Source organism: Nestor notabilis, unplaced genomic scaffold (genome assembly GCF_000696875.1).
Source record: "Nestor notabilis isolate BGI_N333 unplaced genomic scaffold, ASM69687v1 scaffold7002, whole genome shotgun sequence".
Lineage (NCBI taxonomy): Eukaryota > Metazoa > Chordata > Aves > Psittaciformes > Psittacidae > Nestor > Nestor notabilis.
In genome coordinates this window covers 209,281-216,988 of record NW_009918698.1, presented here as the reverse complement: position 1 = coordinate 216,988, position 7,708 = coordinate 209,281, and the positions used below count along the sequence as shown (strand labels likewise).

General features: G+C 37.1%; 1 protein-coding gene across 1 annotated transcript in view; it reads right to left on the bottom strand.

Annotated features, from left to right (window-relative positions):
• SAMSN1 (SAM domain, SH3 domain and nuclear localization signals 1) overlaps window positions 1–7,708 on the bottom strand; it is a 35,589-nt gene that overhangs the window by 303 nt on the left and 27,578 nt on the right. The gene's annotated exons all lie outside the window — the stretch shown is intronic.

Sequence of the window (7,708 nt, the reverse complement as noted above, 5' to 3'; positions counted from 1 at the left end):
AAGAGTTTGAGGTAGCAACATGACTGATCTTGAAACAGAAACAGAGCTGGTAATATACACAAGACTAGATCAGTATCTCTTGTCTATCAGAAGCAGAAACCTCAGCATCAAAGAACTAAAAATATGATTACATGAGTATAACAACATCTAAGTTAATGTTGAGGTTGGCTTTGATCCTGCAGTATGTTGCTCAGAGGTGAATGTGAGAGGCTTTGGCCTCATCCTTTTGGCTGAGGTCCTTTAGGCTGTCCAAAAGAGCCACACTTACCATGCATGGACAGCATGCCCACAGGAGAGATGGCAGCTTTTCACTTTCCATATTCATGTATTCCAGAGCCTGCTCATGCAATTAATCATGTAGCCTACTGCACCTTGTTTATAACACATTGCATTATAGATGTTGTGTCTTTTGAATGTAACCTCCACCATTTTACATACTCTGGGCGCTTTGGAGTGAGATACAATGCACTGGTCTTCAGAAGTGCTTAGCAAAAAGTTGCGGTAATCAGGTTTTCTAAAGCACTGGGACTGGGTGGCTGATGGAAACTTCCTAAGCTTAGGTTGGTATCCAAAAGGTTATTTTCCAAGACACTAAGGCCTCAGAGAAAGCTAAGATACCCAAGTCCTGCTGCATGGTTTTGGAATGCTGTTCCGAAACTAAGTAGAAGCAAATTATCTTGCAACTAATTTGTCCTTGTTTAGCTGCTGTTTGACTAACCTGCTCAAACTCAAAAATCTGCAAGTCAGTGAGAGTATTGACAGACCTCCCAAAAAAAGCTCAGCAAGCTGGTGCTTTGTACAGAGGATATACACGCATATTGTGAATCTAATGTAACTTGTGGTTAAAGTTCATGTTCGTATTTCTGGCTGTGAAATACACGACATTTATGACCAAATTTCTTGAGAAAACAAGGTAGAAGATACGAAATCTTCCTTCTTTTTTTTTGTTATCACCCTCCTCTCACTGTATTTTTACTTTAAGCTGTGGCTTGCTTTTCAAACAAAGTATAAAAACCAAATCTCACAGGAAACAGATGATTTTACCCCAGATTTTAGCCCTTCAGAAAAATGGTACATCTTTGCTTTTGCAAAGAAGTTTCCTTTATTTCACTTCACTTGTTACTCCATAGTTAAATAGCGAGCTTTGAGTCTGTAGTCAGATTTAAGCTGCTCATTTCAAGTCCAGGCAGAATGCAAGTCCCAGTAGAGGAAGTATTTTATCCTTCACCGAAATCTAAATCTAGTTTAGCTCCCAGAATTACAAAATTTCTACAAGGAAAATTCATCCTGAAATTTGTTTAAATTGTTGGAAGTTACAAGATTTGGTAAGGTGGGATATATTGAATATATTTTTTTAAAAACGTGTGTTCAATTGTATAATAAAGAATAAATTAGAAATCAAAAAAATAAATGTTTTACTCTGAATGAAAATATTGAAATGGATCAGCAGGAGAGACAGTACTTTTCTTCATTGCTTGAGATATCAACAAACTTATTTCACAAACCATTTTGATATACTGACAAACATTTTCAGGTCTTGATGGAAACTTGTGTATTTGTTTGAAATGATTAAATCTGTTTAATATTTTCTAACTTTCAGTTTTCTACTTAAACTAATCTGATTTTTGAAGAAAAGAATCAAAAGTCTCAACTTAGTAATTTTTACATTAAGGTTATAGGCATAACGGATGTATTAAAAAAAAAAAGGTTACCCTAAATACTTCCCAAGAAATGGAATCCCTCCTTGTTCCCAAATAAATTAATGGTTAATTGCACTTGCATGAAAGAGTACACCTTTCAGCAGATTTAATTGCTACCTGTAACAGTTCGATCTCTTCCTCACAGAACACAGTTTATCATGTCAAATGTTATCTTTCTTTGCAGGGAAAATATTTGACCATGTAGGGTCAAATTGATTTCTGATTTAAATCAGGAAAGAATTACAAAAGGCATTACACCAGTGAAGGTATTACTGCTGCTATTAGTAGCAACAGGAGTAGTTTAGCACCAGTAGCAGCAGATGCCCCTGTAAAGCCTTGTCTAAACTGTGTCCTCAGCTCCTTGCACCCATCCCACTGGCGCCAAGATGATGCAGGTCTCAGTCGCTGTGGGCTGACAGCTCAGCCAGTGTCTGGGTGAAGCCCTCCTGTGTGGCTGCGGGCAGGGCTCCCCTGCCCTCCGCTGTAATCCCCTCATCCGCCTAATGCTTCTTGCTGGTACTTTTATCAGCTTCTCCAGCATCATCTGCTGCCCTGGCAAGCAATGACCTAAAATGTGTTAATCCTGTTTACATTTTCAAGGTCAAAGAGGAGCCTCCATCCACTTTGCTTGTTTTACAAAGAAAAGAAGACCAAGTAGCTAGTGGATGAGAAAGAAAATGTACGTTTAGTCACTTTATTAGTGCCCTGTAACTAGTTGTGATAATCTGAGTAGTTCTTATGTGAAAAAAAGATCCTAAATGCTTTTGTGGAGATTTCTTTGCCTTGCATGTTTTAGCGAAAAAGACAGACAAGCCTGGAATTGAGATTTATTTAAAATCTGAATTTAGGTCAGCTAGGAGAATAAGAAATTTCTATTTAGAAAACATGCAGAAATGAAAAGCTTCTGTCTCTTCCCATTACACTACAGGATTTTCTACAGGAAAAAATAAATTAAAAAAAAAAAAAGTTCAGCTGTTTGAGACAGTAAAAATATTTTAATTTCTATTTTTCATTCTGAGTAGAAAAAGTTGAAGACCACCCCTGAACCCCCCTCATATTTAAGAAGACAAGACTGAAAGCAAACTCCGGCTCTTTTGTCTCTTAAAAGGAGCCTTAAATATTATGCAGTAACAACTAAACCACTTGAACAGGATACTGAGTATTATAAATATCTGTAGTGTGCAGATTTAGAAGTTGCTTCACAAGTTTTCATTCTGAGTAGAAAAAGTTGAAGACCACCCCTGAACCCCCCTCATATTTAAGAAGACAAGACTGAAAGCAAACTCCGGCTCTTTTGTCTCTTAAAAGGAGCCTTAAATATTATGCAGTAACAACTAAACCACTTGAACAGGATACTGAGTATTATAAATATCTGTAGTGTGCAGATTTAGAAGTTGCTTCACAAGAAAACCCCCCCCCCTTTTTCTTTTTAGCTTTCGACCCTTATACTCAGTTCTACTTAGTTCCTTCTTTTAGCACATACATGTTCAAGTTCCACATAAGTAAAGTAAGTTTGCTGTCTTAATCTTTTGGACATCAGAAGAAAGATACGATGCACACGAAACAGGAACTGATAAAATTAAACTGCTGTTAAATATTGCAGAATCATCAGAAATAACTATCTTATCAACATATGGAAGTCCTATCATTTTTCTCCAAGAAAGCAGTTTCACATAAGATAAATAGCTTTCAGTCATTATTGTCTATGATATGTCCAGAGGAGCCCAAGACATGCATCATTTTGACACATATATTCTAATACTACTTTAGGTGATGGGATTATATTCAGACACCTGAAAAAATGTGAGGCCTTTAGCCTTGTTAATAGATGTGTGATGCATCTTCCTCACTATTTAGATCTTGGAAATGAATATTTGTTATTCATTGACATAGATCTGCATGACATGCAGGGATAGATCTCTTTTTTCCTTCACCAGCTTTTTACCCTTTTTTAATGAGTTTAAAGTCCTGATTAGGAAAGCACTTTAAGCTTGGGTTTAAGGCAGTTCAGCTCAAGAATGTACAGAGGTCACACTGACTCCTGCATGGTCCTGTCAGTTCAAACCAGACGAGTGGGCTTGGGTTTAAGGCAGTTCAGCTCAAGAATGTACAGAGGTCACACTGACTCCTGCATGGTAAAGCAGCTCACCCAGCAGCCAGCCATACTTCATGAGTGTGCTGTCTGAGAGTCTGCCTTTATGAGTTTTGCCCAGAAGGAGAACTGGACTAAGAGTATGATGCTTTAGGCTGAGCCACTTGCGTGACTTCCTGCAAGGTGCAATGGTGACGTGCTGAGCAGCAGCGTACAGTAACTAAATAGAATAAAACGCATCTTCAAGGCTGAAGTTAGACCTCCTAGCTACGCATGAAGGCCATGTATCACCTGCAGTGCCTGTACCAGTTAGAACATCTAAGTGTTAAAATGAAGTGAAAACTCACAAAGCATTAAATTCAGAAAGGATCATTTTTAAGCAACAATGGTGATACTTCTTGAAAAAGAAGCAGACAAACCTGCAGTGGTTCTGAATGCACATGCAATACTTTGGGGGCTTGAAGGTGTAAACTTTTTGTGGATATTTACAGACATGCAACTTAAAAAAATTGCACTTGCTGAAGTAAGTGGCATAGCTTTTCTGTAGAGATACTGAACTGATGTGAGAGGAGGGTCTATGATGAAGGCAGAAATGAGAAGCTTCTTTTTTCTCCAAAATCTGGAAGCAAACAGATGTGCTTGAAAAAAGGTGAAAAATGCTAATACTCATGCAAGGATGAGCTTCCTTGGGAAATCTGGAAGTATTATGTCCAGGTAGTCTTTGAGCACTATTTGACCTTGACATGACATTTTGTAATCCCATATACATAAAGGGACTGCCCAGTGTAAATCGTACTCCTGATGCTAGGCCCTCACATAAGGAATGCAACCGAGAACTGAAAGACATGTCCTCACCTATGCAGTGTCTTGCGATCCAAGTAACATAAATAAGGAACAAACCTTATCTGATACTGGCAGTGGGATGAAGAATATAATCTAGCACTTAGATATGAAAAGGAATCTAAGGAAGTGAAATTTGGGAGATAAGCATAAAATATTATTCCCCAAATTGCACATATGCACAATTTTTTTAATATAAAATGAACTGTATGCACATATCCAATGAAGTCTAATTCTTCTTTAACTCAGCATAGCTTCAGACTAATATAATCCACTGGACTTCAGGAATGAACCGCTTCCCTTACATCATCAAAGTGAGAAGGGCGATTTTGCACACACAAAAACACGTGTCCTGGGAAACAGTCAAGAAAGAAGTTCCAAACTTCTTTTATTGCTTTATTCATTAACTATCCAGCAACTGCTTCACTTTAAAAATAGCATCCTACAAAAGCACAGACATCCATCTCCTGCCTAGAAGCCATCTCAGAGAAGAATGGAAAGCTATTAAGAAATGCTTTATGAAAAAGAGCTTTTTTTCCCTCTTCAGCCATGAATTCATGGAAACCAATCATTTTGACCCCAGTAGATGGGTCTTATCAACTTACAGAAAATCTAAAAAGAGATCTGGGAAGACTCTGGGGGGAAGGTCATGAGGAGCTTACAAGACCTTGCAGTTCTGGGATAGCCTCGCTATGTGAAGTGCTTGAATATAGTGAATTTGGCCTGGACTCCCAGGAAAGGTAGAAAGAAGATAGTGCAGTACCAGGAAGCAAAATCTGCTTAATATCACCATGTGGTAGTATTTGCTAAATAAAATTTATTTTTTAATTTCTGGTATAAGATGGGTAAAAGTTTTCCTTTCAAAATTAATTCAGGTCTAAATCAAATGCAAGATGAAAAAATAGTCACTGCCATAAATCCTACATTTTGGACATCTTTAAGAAGCATATAATCTGGAAACTATTGCTGCAGGTCTTTTGGTTAGACAACTCAGTAACTGTTTATTCTGCAACATGAATTAGTCACAAGTGTGCAGTACAAAGAAATCAGTTAGTATAACATCCAATATATGGCAAGAAGAAGTCAAGGAAAGAAGAACTTAAAAGCCCTGTAAAAACATCTAGACATTTCACAATATCAGATATCACATTAAAGAAACATTAAATCTTGTTTTACTACATTTATAATAGAATCTAGTAAAACGAGGCAATGTTCCAGCATGCTTGGCTGTTCTGAATAATAGCAGAGCCACAAAAACTCAGAAACCCTTGTATTTCAACTCTGGACCATACATGAGACTCCATCCATTAATCAAACACGTGCTTTGTGGAAGCACAAATGTAATGCAAAGACATGGAAGTCTTCCAAACTCTGTGAAAAAGATGGGCTTAGAACAGTAAATGCCATCTATGGCCTTAGTGTATTTTTTTTCACAAACCTTATAAAAAGAGTGAACTTTTACCTGGAAAAGTGCTGAACTTAACTCATATCTAGAATACTCCTGGCCAGTAAACAGACTACCTCGTGGCTGTGGGTAATTCTGCCGCTCACTTCTAAGCAGTGCAGAAAATCAATTTTAATTAAAAAATCATTTATGCTGAACTGAGTCATGCCCATTTAAGAAAAAAAAACCCCACCCCTGACCTAGGAAAGTTCAGATGCAAAATTCACTTTCAAAGTTGCACCCAGCTCTTTCAACCCAATTTTCCAATTGTATTGACAGAAGGACAGAGGCCAGATGATTGAGATGAAGTCAAACTCATGCTGAGCTCATCCCCAAGATCATCTTGACTCCCCGTCTTTCATTGTAATGACTTAACAGAAAGGTTCTATCAATTTTAGTCTTTAGAATCTTCATTTTTAGAGCAGTTGTTAAATTCTATTCTGTCCCCACTAGTAATGTTACAAATGCTATGAACCTTTGGCAACCAGACAAGGCAAGGATTTGAATTAGTCCTGATTCAAGACAGTATCCCAAATCAGGAAAGTATTTATGTGTGGCTTATCTCAAAATATACATGACTCCTGTGAAACTCCACTAGACTTAAATGAATGCTTATAGTTGGCATGGTATATAAAGATGTCTTGGTTGACATGAATGCTTATAGTTGGCCTGGTATATAAAGATGTCTTGGTTCTGCTTCCCGTGAGTATTCATAAATTCTGGGAATATTATTTTGTTGAATTTGAATACTAGAAATATTGATTATGCCTATCTAAGGTAGATGTGAAGCAAACACTCATTTAATCTCTTGATCTAAGAATACAGTGTCATCACTGATTTCAAAGCATGGGCCATTTCATAAGATTTAATGTTATTATTTCCAGAACCATTACAAGAATTTAAACTGTTAGACTACCATACAGAAAACACCAGGGACGTTGTTTTGCCTGAAGAACTCTTTTAATCCCATACTGCCAATTAGGAAGAACCCTATTTGGATAATTAAGGTAAATTTATTAATTTTCAGGGTAAGGGACATATAAGGACCTTGTTAGGTTTGGTTCTTGAACAGGTATATGCAGGATATTAAATGTTAAGGCACTTCCAGAAAAAAGAAAAGCTTGGTGTCATCTTCTAAAAAGGTTAGGTGTCCAAGGCTGCTTGCTATGCTTTTTGTTACACAAGGAGTATAAATAGTAAACCATATCCTCACTACTTCAAAATAGTTTGACACTCATGTGGTCTGTTAAAAAACATGTTTTTGTTTTGGTTTTCACACAGATGCAAGACTGCAGAATTACAGTCTAGCATTTTGAATTAACTTCTTTTGGTTAAAATATTAATATAGAGAAACTAACACAATAAAATGTGCAGAAGGTGCAACAAGACTAGTTAAGAAGAAATATGCACAAGTATACCTATACTCAGTTTAAGGGCAAATTAGGGAATTTGTCCTTATTATTGCCAAATTATTTTCAGCTGATTTCCAGCTAGACCCCTGCAATGCAATTCTTGGAAAATACAACTCTTTTTTTCCTGCATTCACTCTTTTAATCACTACTTTTACACAGACATAGTCCTTTACACTCAGAGTCCTTTTCTAGCCTGTAATCTCACAAAGCTATAGACCAG